The sequence below is a fragment of the Corvus brachyrhynchos genome, unplaced genomic scaffold, assembly GCF_000691975.1.
Source record: "Corvus brachyrhynchos isolate BGI_N302 unplaced genomic scaffold, ASM69197v1 scaffold245, whole genome shotgun sequence".
Taxonomy (NCBI): Eukaryota; Metazoa; Chordata; class Aves; order Passeriformes; family Corvidae; genus Corvus; species Corvus brachyrhynchos.
In genome coordinates this window covers 3,621,439-3,633,660 of record NW_008238988.1, presented here as the reverse complement: position 1 = coordinate 3,633,660, position 12,222 = coordinate 3,621,439, and positions in this window count along the sequence as shown.

Below are 12,222 nucleotides of genomic sequence, written 5' to 3'. Positions count from 1 at the left end.
GAATGCCTTGGGCAAAAGAACAGGTGACATCTTTGTCTGTGTCTGATAATAAAGCAGTGGTATTGCAGGAGGCTCTTCTATAAAAATTGTTGCAACCAAGACAGATACAGAAATATATATAAAAATATATAAACATATATATATAGGCTATGGCTAGTCTACATTTCTTCCTCACTTCCCTTGAGACAGCCAGGACATTTTTTGTCCCTCCTTCCCTGACACCTTCTCTCTCTTCGACTTCCTTATTATTACTATTAATATTTTTGGAAGTTGTTCACTTGGTGCAATGGAAAAGTTTCACTGAGCAAACTGGTGTCAACCCACACAACTTCTGGAACTCTTAGAAGTTCCCATTCCCTTGTGCAACCAGCACTGTGCTGGGAGCTTCCTTTGCCAGGAAGTGGTTACTGACACCTCTAAAGAGCCCTGGCTCCAGAACTCTTCACCAAGAGATCAACTATCAAGTCTTATCCAAGAATTTGCAGGGAGAAACCTTTACCATTTATATTCAAGGTATTTGTTACAGGAACAATGGGAAATAAAAAGGGAAAGACCTGAAAGGCAGCTTAGCTCTACCAGAATCTTCTGGCAAAGCTGCTGAATTTTGAAGGGCACTAGTATAGACCTTTTATCCGTAGTCCTTGTGCTTTTGGTAGCAGCTGAGGGTGGAGATTCTTGGCCCAGGGCTTGGTCCTTCTTTCTCCACTATTCCACCAACAAGGGAGAAGTCACTGGCTGTAAGGAAGGCCGAAGTGGTTTGAAAATTATAAGGCATTGCTGGGCTAGAATTTTCCATCTTGGGCTTCCTCCAGCATGGTGCTGGAATTTCACACGTTTTACACAGTAAGGTGTTGTGGCTGGAGTATGCCTGCAGGGACTGGTCCCTTCCCTAACCCTTAAGGAGAAGAGGGGAGGAAGCAGAATCCCATCCTTTAGATGCACCCATAGAAGAGGCTGGCATATGGGGAGAACTGTCCTGTGGCATCCTCATGGAAAAGGCAGCCTGTGACTGCACTGTACTGAGGGGTGGGAAGGGATTCTTGGGTCCTTGGAGCAACCAAGCAGGACATAATCACTTGATCTTGCCCTGCACATTCCTCTAATGCTGCTCTCTTGTCCTTCTTTGGGGACTGAGTGGCATCACTTTTCTATTGGTGACACAGTAGGGAAGAGACAGTGATTAACCCTATGGAAAGTAGGGAGAAAGTACCTCATCCCACTCCCACAGCCATCCCATCCAGTAGGACACAGTATGGAAGGAGTACAGGGAAGAAAAATGGGTACAGCTGCCTGGTTTTCCACCCAGCACATCCTTGTCTGAAAGGCTTGGAGATCTCCTTCAGCATCTTCATTATATCCCTGGTGACTCATAAGGCTCTCCACCATGACAGTCTATTCCAAAGCATCAACTGCATTGCCTAGAGCTAACTGGCTTTTACTGCTTATCTGCATTCAGAGGATTTCCAGCACTGTGTAACAACCACTATTCCAAAGGAAATTATCTTCCCAATTTGCAGAAGGAATTTTTTTCTCCTGTCCAAAGTGCCGAGAGTCAGCAGAGTCTGTGATAGAGTAATCACCAGTCAAATAATTGCTGGCTCCACAATCACAAGGCTCCCTATTAATACATGTCTAGTCTTTGAGCACTTATATAATATAAACAACATAATAATATAACACAGAGATTGCTTTTAGAAAACCATTTCTGCAAATAGGGGTTTATAATGGAATCATTAATGAACCTTAACAATGGTGAGGATGAAACACATGAGACAATGTCAGGCAACTCCAGACGATTCCTTCAGACAATTTCAGCACTAATAACAGAACGTGACTGAATCTAAGAGCTGCTGCCTTTTTTTATTCAAAGGAGAATCAACCATTGTTTCAACACAAAGTCAGAAGCCAAATTCAACTCCTCAAAGCAATCTTTCAAATCTCTCCCTCAGCCATCTCTACTTCCTACAGCAGTTACAGAAGAAATGAAGAAGACACAGAACTGCGTGAAACCATGTGGAATTGGAACATAGAACTTCCATCAAAGTTCGCAGTTTGAAAAGCATCAGCTTTTCTGGCTACACAAGCAAGAGCTTTGGCCATCTGTTTCTGCTCCTGCATTTCTGATCCTTCCTCTGTGCTCTCTACCTCTACCCTACGTGTGCTGAAGAAAAGAGTAAAATAATATGGAGTGGAAGAGAGACAAGGAAGCTCTGTCCCTCTCTCCAATCCATCCACAAGTGCAATGTGATGACTGACTTACCAGGATGGTGTAATAGTTACTCCAAGTAACTACTGCAAGACTACAAGCCAACATAAAATCTGTAGGCCTGTGCCACCTTACCTCATGTTCATGCAAGGCACCACAGTAGGAAAACAAGGGGGTTTCCCTCCAAAATTCAAGAGTAAACTAAGTTTCCAGGTACCTTTATAACAGTTCTTCATATGTTGTTGCTTGCTTCAAGTTCTGTGCTTTCAGCCTGGAACATGTCAAAGTTTTTTTACTCTCAGGGAGTGGAAGCTATGTGATGGTCCTGATAATACATAATAAAAGCCTCTGGAGCACAAGTCTGATGAGAAGCAGCTGAGGGAACTAAGGGGGCTCAGCCTGGAGAAAAGGAGGCTCAGGGGGGACCTTCTGGCTCTCCACAACTCCCTGACAGGAGAGTGCAGCCGGGTGGGAGTTGGGCTCTGCTCCCAGGGAACGAGGAACAGGACAAGAGGAGATGACCTCAAGTTAAGCCAGGGGAAGTTTAGATTGGATATTAGGAAAGATTTCTTCATGGAAAGACTTGTCAAGTCCTGGACCAGGCTACCCATGACAATGATTGAGTCACCATCCCTGGAGGGATTTAAAAGATGTGTGGATGTGATATGTGGGAACATGGGTTAACGATGAGCTTGGCAGTACTGGGGGAATGGTTGGACTTGTTGATCTTAGAGGTGTTTTCCAATCTAAATGATTCTAGAATCATCTACATATCCAATTATTTTCACTCAGGAGTCCCTATTTGCCAAGGAAGCCTGCAGTGTGAATCACAGCAGTGTAACTACACAGTGTAAAAGATAACCCAGGCTGCAGGCTTGCTCCCAGTTAAGGCAAAAACTGTTGGGACACTCACCAAAGCTCTGGAGGCAGACATATCCACTCCCTTGCAGCAGCTTTATTGTAAAAGGAAATCACTGAATAAGGTGTGTCTCAGGACAGACTCCTCATCCCAGCCAGAAGTCGCCGTGGCTGGAGGCCTCTGAGGCACATCCCGTTCGCTTCTCGCTGTCCTCCCTGCACAGGCACTGCCTGCAGCAGCTTCTGTCCCCTGGCTCAGTAAAATTCATCCAGACAAGGGCAGGGTGAAGCTGCAAGTTTGCTGACTCACTAACCAGACAGCAAACCAGCACTGGCAGCAGAGTCAGGACCGAGGAGTGCTGAATCACATCCGCTAACAAGCCTTGCACGCTCCCAGCACAGAGGGGCTGATGCCGTCAAAACACGCTCTGCTCCTTGGCTTACCCCAGCTCTGCTGGCACTAGTTAGTCATACATATTTTAGGGACCTACTACACAAGGAGAGGCTATTTACTCTTCTCTCTGAAGCTGCAACCCACGTCACAGCTGGAGTTGAACTCCAGGCAGCCACAGGTTTCTCTGATCCAGAGAAGATGACAGGTGTGGTATCACACATCCAGGGAGGGCAAACCATCACTGCTAAAGGAAAACAGCAGCACAAGTACAGGCAACACTGAGTTTCCATGGTGGTAATGAGATCCATCTCACTGCACTCTGGATGCCAAAGTTTGAACCAACCATGCCAACATCTTTATGTGGTGAGTAGTGAGAAACTGGTAACGTTAGAAGACAACTCACAACTTCCTCTCTTACTGGTGTATTATAACCTGATATTAGTAACTCTGAAGGCACACACTTCTTCCCCTGGCTGTCATAGCAGTAATGTGACTTGCTCGCACCTGGTCATACAGCTTTTAGACACCCTGGGTAGGGCAGATGCTCCCAATGGGAAGCACAGTGTGTGAATGCCTGATAAAGACATGGAAGTGTTTCTTTGACTGTAATTGATTCTAGAACAGTGCTCAGATCCAAAACTGTGCTGTTTGCTAGTTTTGACACCACTAACTAAAAGATCCATCTAAAATCCACTCTGCATGTGTCCCTGCAGCCGGCAGGTCAGTCCATTCCCAATCATTAGACTGTAAGACTCTCATAAACATGACTTTTATTGTCTCTTCCAGGCTGAGCATGTGTTTTAAGATGACAAGCTAAAAGGCCATTACCAAGTTCATTTTATCCCGTTGGAATACAAATTAGATGCAAGATGCAGAAGAGACAAACAGTCAAACTGAGATCAAAACAGATGTATCCTACAAAGGAATTTTTATGTATAGCAAAGTCAAGACTTCAGTTTGAACTTTTACTTGCTTCTAGCAAAATCAGAAGCATGCAGCAAATGCTACTTGATTCAAACTATTCAATCCAAAACAGCTTCCAAGGCTTGCAGAGAAAAGAACCCTTCACCTCACTGCTGTGCCCAGTCGTGTTATATGGATTTTAAAGAATCGAATTCTGAATTACTTACTCTGTCTGAACTCTCACTGGCTTAAAAACTGTTGGCTATCCCTGCTCAGCAACTAAGAATATCAGCAAAGCATTCCATCACCATCTACCAGGCAGGGGAGGGTCCTCCAGCCCCACCAGTGTGTGCCACAATCACATGGAGCAGGCAGGACTGCTGACACCTTCTCCCTCAGTGCTGCCCTCAATCTCACTGTCCATGTCACCAAAGATGCTAAACCAGATCCAAAACTAACCCCTCAGAAGCAGCTATGATTTAATTGAGAATGTTCACACTGAAGGCACACTACAGTCTCCTGTGCTTTGTTCTCTCAGGCACCAACTGAACTTTATCCAGAATTTCCTGTATTTTGCAATTCCCAAGTAGAGTAACTCTCTAAAAATCTCACCTAATGACTGCAAGAAATACCTACTAAACTTCAAGAAATTTTAATACCCTTGGGGGTTGCATGTTTATACACTGATCTCTGGTTCGTGTTAACATGGGTTGCTATTTTCAGTAAATCAGTCCAAGAATTCACTCTTTAATACTCACCCTGATTTTGTGACAGAAAAACACAACGTGATCTATTTTTAGCCTCCCCTAGCAGGCAAGTCCTGGAAATAAGATAAACAGCATCAGCTAAACATCCACTCCAAGATGACAATGTGAAGATGTGCAGCTCCCACACCACTGAAACCAGTCCGAAACACTCAGACAGCCCACAGCCAGTGGTCTCTTGGCTACCAGTGGCCAGGTCCTCTGTCACAGACTGGTTTGGGTTGGGAGGGACCTTTAAATCTCATCTGGTCCAACCCCCTGCAACGAGCAGAGATGTCTTCAACTGCATCAGCTACATCACATGTTGGTGCCCCAGCCCAATGGAAGTCCTGCCTTAACCCTGCTTTGTCCAGCTCCTTCCCCTCTGCCTCAGGGCCTAAGAACATGCACCTGGAAAGCAACCACAAAATATCTGATGATTCCCCCACCCCCTCCCTCCACGAGCACTCAACTGCCTTGAAAGTGGCAACATCTTCTGCTACAGTGCCTTTGGAAAGCTTTTAATTTACTGTGTGATTTTACAGACCTGACAACCAGAGTGTCCCTGGGAAGCACAAGGATTAAATTTTCAATTAAAATAAACCTCAGATTTTCCTTAACCATGCGAATTTTGAAACATAAACCACCCGCCCGCAAGGATCGCGAGGTACAAGCTGATGTCTCCAGAGCTAGCAAAGCAGCTTCTTAGGTTTTTATTCTGCTGGAAGATGGAAATACCCATACAGCAAGAAATATTAAACTTTTAATGCAATTAAAGATGGAATGAAAAAATATTAATTGTGGGCATGTAGAGCGATTCTTCAATTTCAATAAAAGTCGTCCAGCGTTTCATGGAAACGGCAAACGTATCAACTTTGATGCATCTTCAATATTTTGATGTTTTAAGAAAAAAAATATGGATGGACCCCAAGCAACCTGGTCTAGTGGAAGGTGTCCCCGCCCATGGCAGGGGGTTGGAATGAGATGAGCTTTAAGGTCCCTTCCAACCCAAACCATTCTGTGATTCTGTAATTTCAGGCTGACAAAAATACTAAAAGTTGCCTCCAGCATTAGAAACTCATTCATATGAAGAATCAGAAGGAAAAGAAAGTTGCTCAATGAAAACCCAAAAAGGAAATTTTTCCTTCAAGAGGAACTTTATTTCAGGCACACAGTGTTACTGGCCTCAGAGCCTCTGCCAGACTGGATGGATCCTGCTGTCCTAATCCTGGAGACAAAATATGTTTAGTATTCAATCAAATTTCAGCTTAGTGGCTTTATCCACAGCCAGGCATGGTGAAGAGCAAGAACCTCATGGGGAACACACAGAAATCTCACCTGGAGCATGCACGGACCTCATTTGACAAAGCAGAGCTCACCAGACTCCCTACAACACACCCCACCTGCTCGAGCTGGAAGGATTTAGGTGACCTTTAAGGTCCCTTCCAATCTAAACCACTCTCTGGTTCTGTGATCTGATCATTTGAGAAGTGCTGACAAAACAGCAAGGCCACAAGCTTCTGGAAAACTACCAGAGTCTGGGCATTCCCCAACCTGCATTTCAAACTCTTTCCAAGTTTAAGAGTTCAGAAGAAAAGTTCCTGCTTCACCCTGGTCACTCAAACTCCCTGGCAGTAAAACACAACCCAAGTAGACAACCAGTGCTCAATCTGCTCAATAACAAAGCATAAATCGAGTATCCATTCCAAATATCCAATACAGCCTTTCCAGACAGGATAATAAAATCAGACGCCAAACACTTCTACTGTGGGGGTTTTTTTCCCCAAGGAAAACAGCTTAGATGTAATTGCATGTCAGATAATTATTTGCCTTCCCAATGTTTTATTAACAAAGCTGCCAGGAGTGAAATAAGCTGTCTCCATTTTCTGGTTCTGCAATTATGAAGTGCCTCTTCTGTATCACAAGAGAGCATTTGAGTTGAGAAAACTTCCATTTTGTGCTTGTCATCGTGACTGTAGAGCATGTCAGTGTGACAGTAAATCACTCCTCGTATTTGCTATCTATTTGGGTAGCCAGCAGTTAATTAGAAGGCTTAGGGCTTCTTTCAATTCCATAACTCAGAATTGCATAGCAGGCTAGGAACACAGGGCTGGCCGGTCCAGAAATTTAGCCACCAGCATGTTCCTGTCTAGGCAGGTTCTGTGGTAGGGGTAGGAACTTGCATCATCCAACACTGCAACTCCTACCACTCCAGATGGCATCAGAAAGTTCCTTGGACAAAGAAATAGAAATAATTTTTAGGAGAAATTACAACATAAGATGAAGTTTGTTGCCATGTTAGTGGTGCTGCATTATCTTTTCCAGCCCTTCTGATTCTAAAGGCTGGGTGCAGAATTCCCAGAGCTTTTGAAGCAGGATCTGAAGCTTCAGTAAAGATGTGAAAATGGATCAGGCTGACCAGAAGTCTTAAAAAAAAAACCCCCACATCTGTGAGTGGGGTCAAACAACTTCAACAAGACAGAGGGGAGACAGAAAATCATAGAATGGTTTGGGTTGAAAGGGACCTTAAAGATCATCTAGTTCCAGTCATCTTCATGTGCATTTTCCTGGCCAAAAGAAAGGATTCATTAGGCATGTCCGTGTAGACAAGGCCAGGACCAAGAGGCTTTAATTGCATTAATGGGAAGTTCAGTGGGACAGCAGGTCAGCCCTTCCACAAGGAGCACAGTGAACCACTAAATGAGATGTTGTCAGGCAGGAAATTCCCACTGCTGGAAGATTTTCAGATCAGGCTGCCCAGGATGGATGGAGTTGAACACCTCAGAGCACAGGGACAGAACAGGTCCATTTTCCAAAGGGTGGTCAGATACTGGCACAGGCTGCCCAGGGAACTGGTGGAATCACCATCCCTGCAGGGATTTAAAAGCTGTGTGGATGTGGCACCCAGGGACATGGGTTAGTGGTGGGTTGGCAGTGCTGGGGGAACAGCTGGACTGCAGGATCTTGGAGGTATTTTCCAACCTAAATCCCTCTGTGACTCTGTGACTCACTCAACCTGTATTCATGGAGCTAATAACAAAGGGGTGCTAATAATAAATACCAGCTATTATTAGCTGGGCTGACAAGAAAAGCTAGGGTGAAGGGAGCCTGCTGAGAGCTCAGAATGGGTGTCAGAGGTAGGATGCTCTGCAGAATTCTCAGATGAGAATCCCACCACTGCAGGTGGTGTTTTCCAACCTGTATAGAACAGGGAATGCAAGACCACTGTTAAGGACAGGTAGGAAATGTTAGAAAAGCTGTCAGCAAGTACCATTTATTATTCATTATTTCTATGTTTTCTTTGGAAAGAATGGATACCGGAAAGTCAAAACAGCCTCACACCCACCAGCACCAGACACTTGATTACAGAAGATTCCTGAGGCAAATGTGAAGTCTTGGGAAAGGCTCTTGTGGCAGAGCATCAGGGATTCACAGGACAGGACACAAGCACTGTGTCCCAGCTTGACACTGAACACACAGAGTTGTAGCTTTTGAAGCAAAACAGAGTAACCAAATCCCAATTCAGTGGCTGGTTCTACAGTAAGATTAATCTCCAGTAGCTCTGAGAGTTAACCATACAGTCTCTACTCCTCCTTGGTTTCTGCTATTTTATTCTAAAGTATTTTAATTTTCCATTTCAGGTGCTGATCTAATGCAAGGGTGCCTTTGCTCCTGCAAAATTCCAGCTACATTGTTTTACTGACGGTGAAATAACAGCCCAAAATCTCAACTGCAAGACATCAGCCCTACTCTACCACAGCCAGGCCTTAGAGGTTAAATAGTTGTGGTTATAAAGGCTCAGCACAAAATTTCCAGCACCCAGAGAGCCCTCTGAAATCTGTGATCTGAGTGTCAAAGTCCATCTGCACTCATCAGCAGAGGTATCATGGAGGATGCTCATGTGCACCTGGTCCAGCACAGAGAAATCCCATGGGAGTTCAATTCCCCCTCTTTTTTTCCCCTCATAAGTTGGGTCCACTTTTTGAAAAGAAAAAAAAAAAAAAAACCACAAACAAACAATAAAACCAGATGACAAATACAGCTAGTAGCAGCCTGAACATAACCAGTGCTGCAATTCAAGAGAATTCTTTTGAACAGTAGCAACTTTTTTAATTTTCTAGGAGAAATTCTCTATGAATTCTTTGGAAAAAATAACAAACCAGTAAAATCCTTGCACTACAGAAATTCAAAATTTGGGTACTCAAATCTCCAACCTATTGTGTTTCTTGTCTAATCTTCATATAATCCTCCTTAATACCTTTCAGTGTAAATCTCTGCTACGTGCAACATCTTATTAGCAAGACAATGAAGATAACACAAGAAAAGTCACTGAGCAGCATTAGGGGATTAAGGGAGGATTAAACAATCGTGACACAAAGAAAATGTCGAAGCTGAGTATTCACCATAATTAGTCTGGTTCCTCATACTCTCCCTGGGTCAGTTACTCAAGTCTCTGGATTGCCCTGTGCTCAGTGTGCTGAGAGCAGACAGGACTCAGACATTGTCTCATGACTGGTGATGGTTTTCCAATGTGAGAGAAGGACCTGGACTCTGTTCTAAACATACATGAAAAGCTGAGTGAGGAGGGGAGATTCAGATTGGATTTTAAGAATAAATTATTCCCTGTGTGGGTGGGGAGGCCCTGGTACAGGTTGCCCAGAGAAGCTGTGGCTGCCCCATCCCTGGCAGTGTTTTCCAGGCCAGGCTGGATAGGGGCTTGAAGCAACCTGGGATGGTGGAAGGTGTCCCTGCCCTTGGCACAGGGGTTGGAATTGGATGGTCTTAAAAAGTTTATTCCAACTCAAACCACTCTGTGATATATCAGAAAATGGGCAGCAAAAGTGAAACAGGCTTTTCCTGGAGAGATCCTGCATTTCTTGAGGAGGACGATACCTCTTAGTAATGTGGTTTTATGGGGTACCTGAAATGTCTCTTTCCCAGAGAGAAACTGGCAGCCCCATGCACAACAAACCTCTTCTATGCTATGGGACTCATCCCCCAACAATTAATCTTGCACCCAAGAGTTCCCTTACATCCCCTGCTAACTATTGGCACCTTCAAGCCCAAAATGACCCTCTGCTCACAGGACCTGAATGTCATGGATTATCAGTGGGCAGGAATGGGCAGGTGTGGCCAGAGCAGGTCAAATATACATTTCCTGAGAGACTCAGCAGGGGAAGCAGAGCTTTCCACAGCCTGTGGGACTGAGTCACTCAGCTCTTATTTCTAAATACCTAAGGAAGGGCTGCCCCTTTTTTCCAAAATCTGTCAGCACCTGGAATCCACATCAGTGAAAATATGGAGTTCTTAAAGACCTTTTTCCTTCCCCCTGATGACTGCCTGGCCATGTTTTGCCCCCGCCATGCAGTAAATCAGAGCACAACAGCTGATTTCCAGCGTTCCTGAACAGGCACCACATCCTGCTTTCTGCACCAAAAACTGCACCAAAGGGCTCCTCCCAGTAACTGCTGTTTGGGGGACAGAGGGACCACGATTAATCACAGAATAACAGAATCATAAAATCATTAAGGTTGGAAAAGACCTCAAAGATCATCGGGACCAGAATCATCACGTTCACCACTAAACCCTGTCCCCAGGTGCCACATCCACATGGTTTTTCAGTATTTTCAGGGACAGTGATTCCACCCCTGCCCTGGGCAGCCTGTTCCAAATCCTGACCACCCCTTCAGTGACGAACTTTTTCGTAATACCCAAACTAAACCTCCCCTGGTGCAACTTGAGGCCATTTCCTCTGGTCCTGTCACTTGTTAGGTGGGAGAAGGAACCAACCCCTACCTGGCTACAGCGTCCCATCAGGAAGCAGCACTCGAGGAATAATGGGAATGCAGCAATATGGTGCAGAGGCCCTGGAAGAGCACACAGACTCCTCTGCTTCCTACAGATGTGTCTTGACAGCGAGAAAACCTTGCATTAGTTTTTTCATGCACATAAAATGCCTGTAGGCCTCTCTCTTCAAGAATGTGGTACAACTGCAGATTCCTGGCAGGCTCAGACTGAACACACTTTTTACTCTCTCCACCAAAATTTCAAGAGCATGAAAAAGAAAAGGAAAAAAAAAAAAAAAAGGAAAAAGGGAAAACCAGGTCTCCATGTGTCATGCTCACTCAAGCCTCCTCAGCTTCCAGGCTTGCAGTGATGCAGCACACCCAGAAACTCAGATCTGTATTTAGAGGGCACAAAAATTGCTCTAATGATCCAGAATGCCCAGTGAACTTACCCTGAGGATCTCCAAGTCACCCCGTTCTGCTCAAGCTCAGTTACAAGTGGAGCTGGCTGACCTCCCTCACACCATACTCTCATCTGAACAGCAGCTTTTCCCTCAGGGATTGCCCCACCAATGGTATTTGGAACCGGTTTGATGCTGTAATCTGCCATCCAGGATGGTTTTCCCTGCTCCCAGGAATCCTATTCCAGGAGAGCTTCTCCAGCTCTCCTCTCCTGGGGTTTGAAGCGACTCAGCATTAACTTACCTAATTACTGCAAAAGGATGTTGCAAGAGTTTCATTCCACTTGTTCTTTCACCAATCCTTTCTCTTTTACATGTATTCCCCTGTCCCCTACCCTTTCCATTGTGGGATTCAGGGTGTTTAACATGACTCTCCTGGATGCCAAAAGCAATATATGAATGTATAGAAGCAGCTGGGGATTGCTTCAACTCAGGTGCAGCCTCTTGCACTTGGTCTTGTTAGCTGAGGAGTGGTGCTGAGCTGGGCTCTGACACGGGCAAAAGGAAAGTTGTTATGAAACTGATCCCCAAATGACCTTGTGATGGCTTTGTTGGGGTAAGAGGGGAGCTGAAAAACAGGACAAGGACAAATGGCTGAGCACGCACAGCCCAGCCCAGCCCTTTGGCATCATGGACTAAGTTTGGAAACTGATCATGAAACTCAGCCCTCATTCCTTCCAGAAGAGCACAAGCTCCTGAGTTCCAGGCTCAGGAACTCCTGGTCCCCACCAGACCATATCCACCCTGAAGGATCCCAGAAGGACTGGCAGGAGGGAGCTGGCAACAGAGGAAGCTTTCAGAAATCCCATAAGCCAAATTCAGCTTTAACCTCCTCTTTCTGTAATCCCTGCTTGCTTAAAGTAGCTATGTA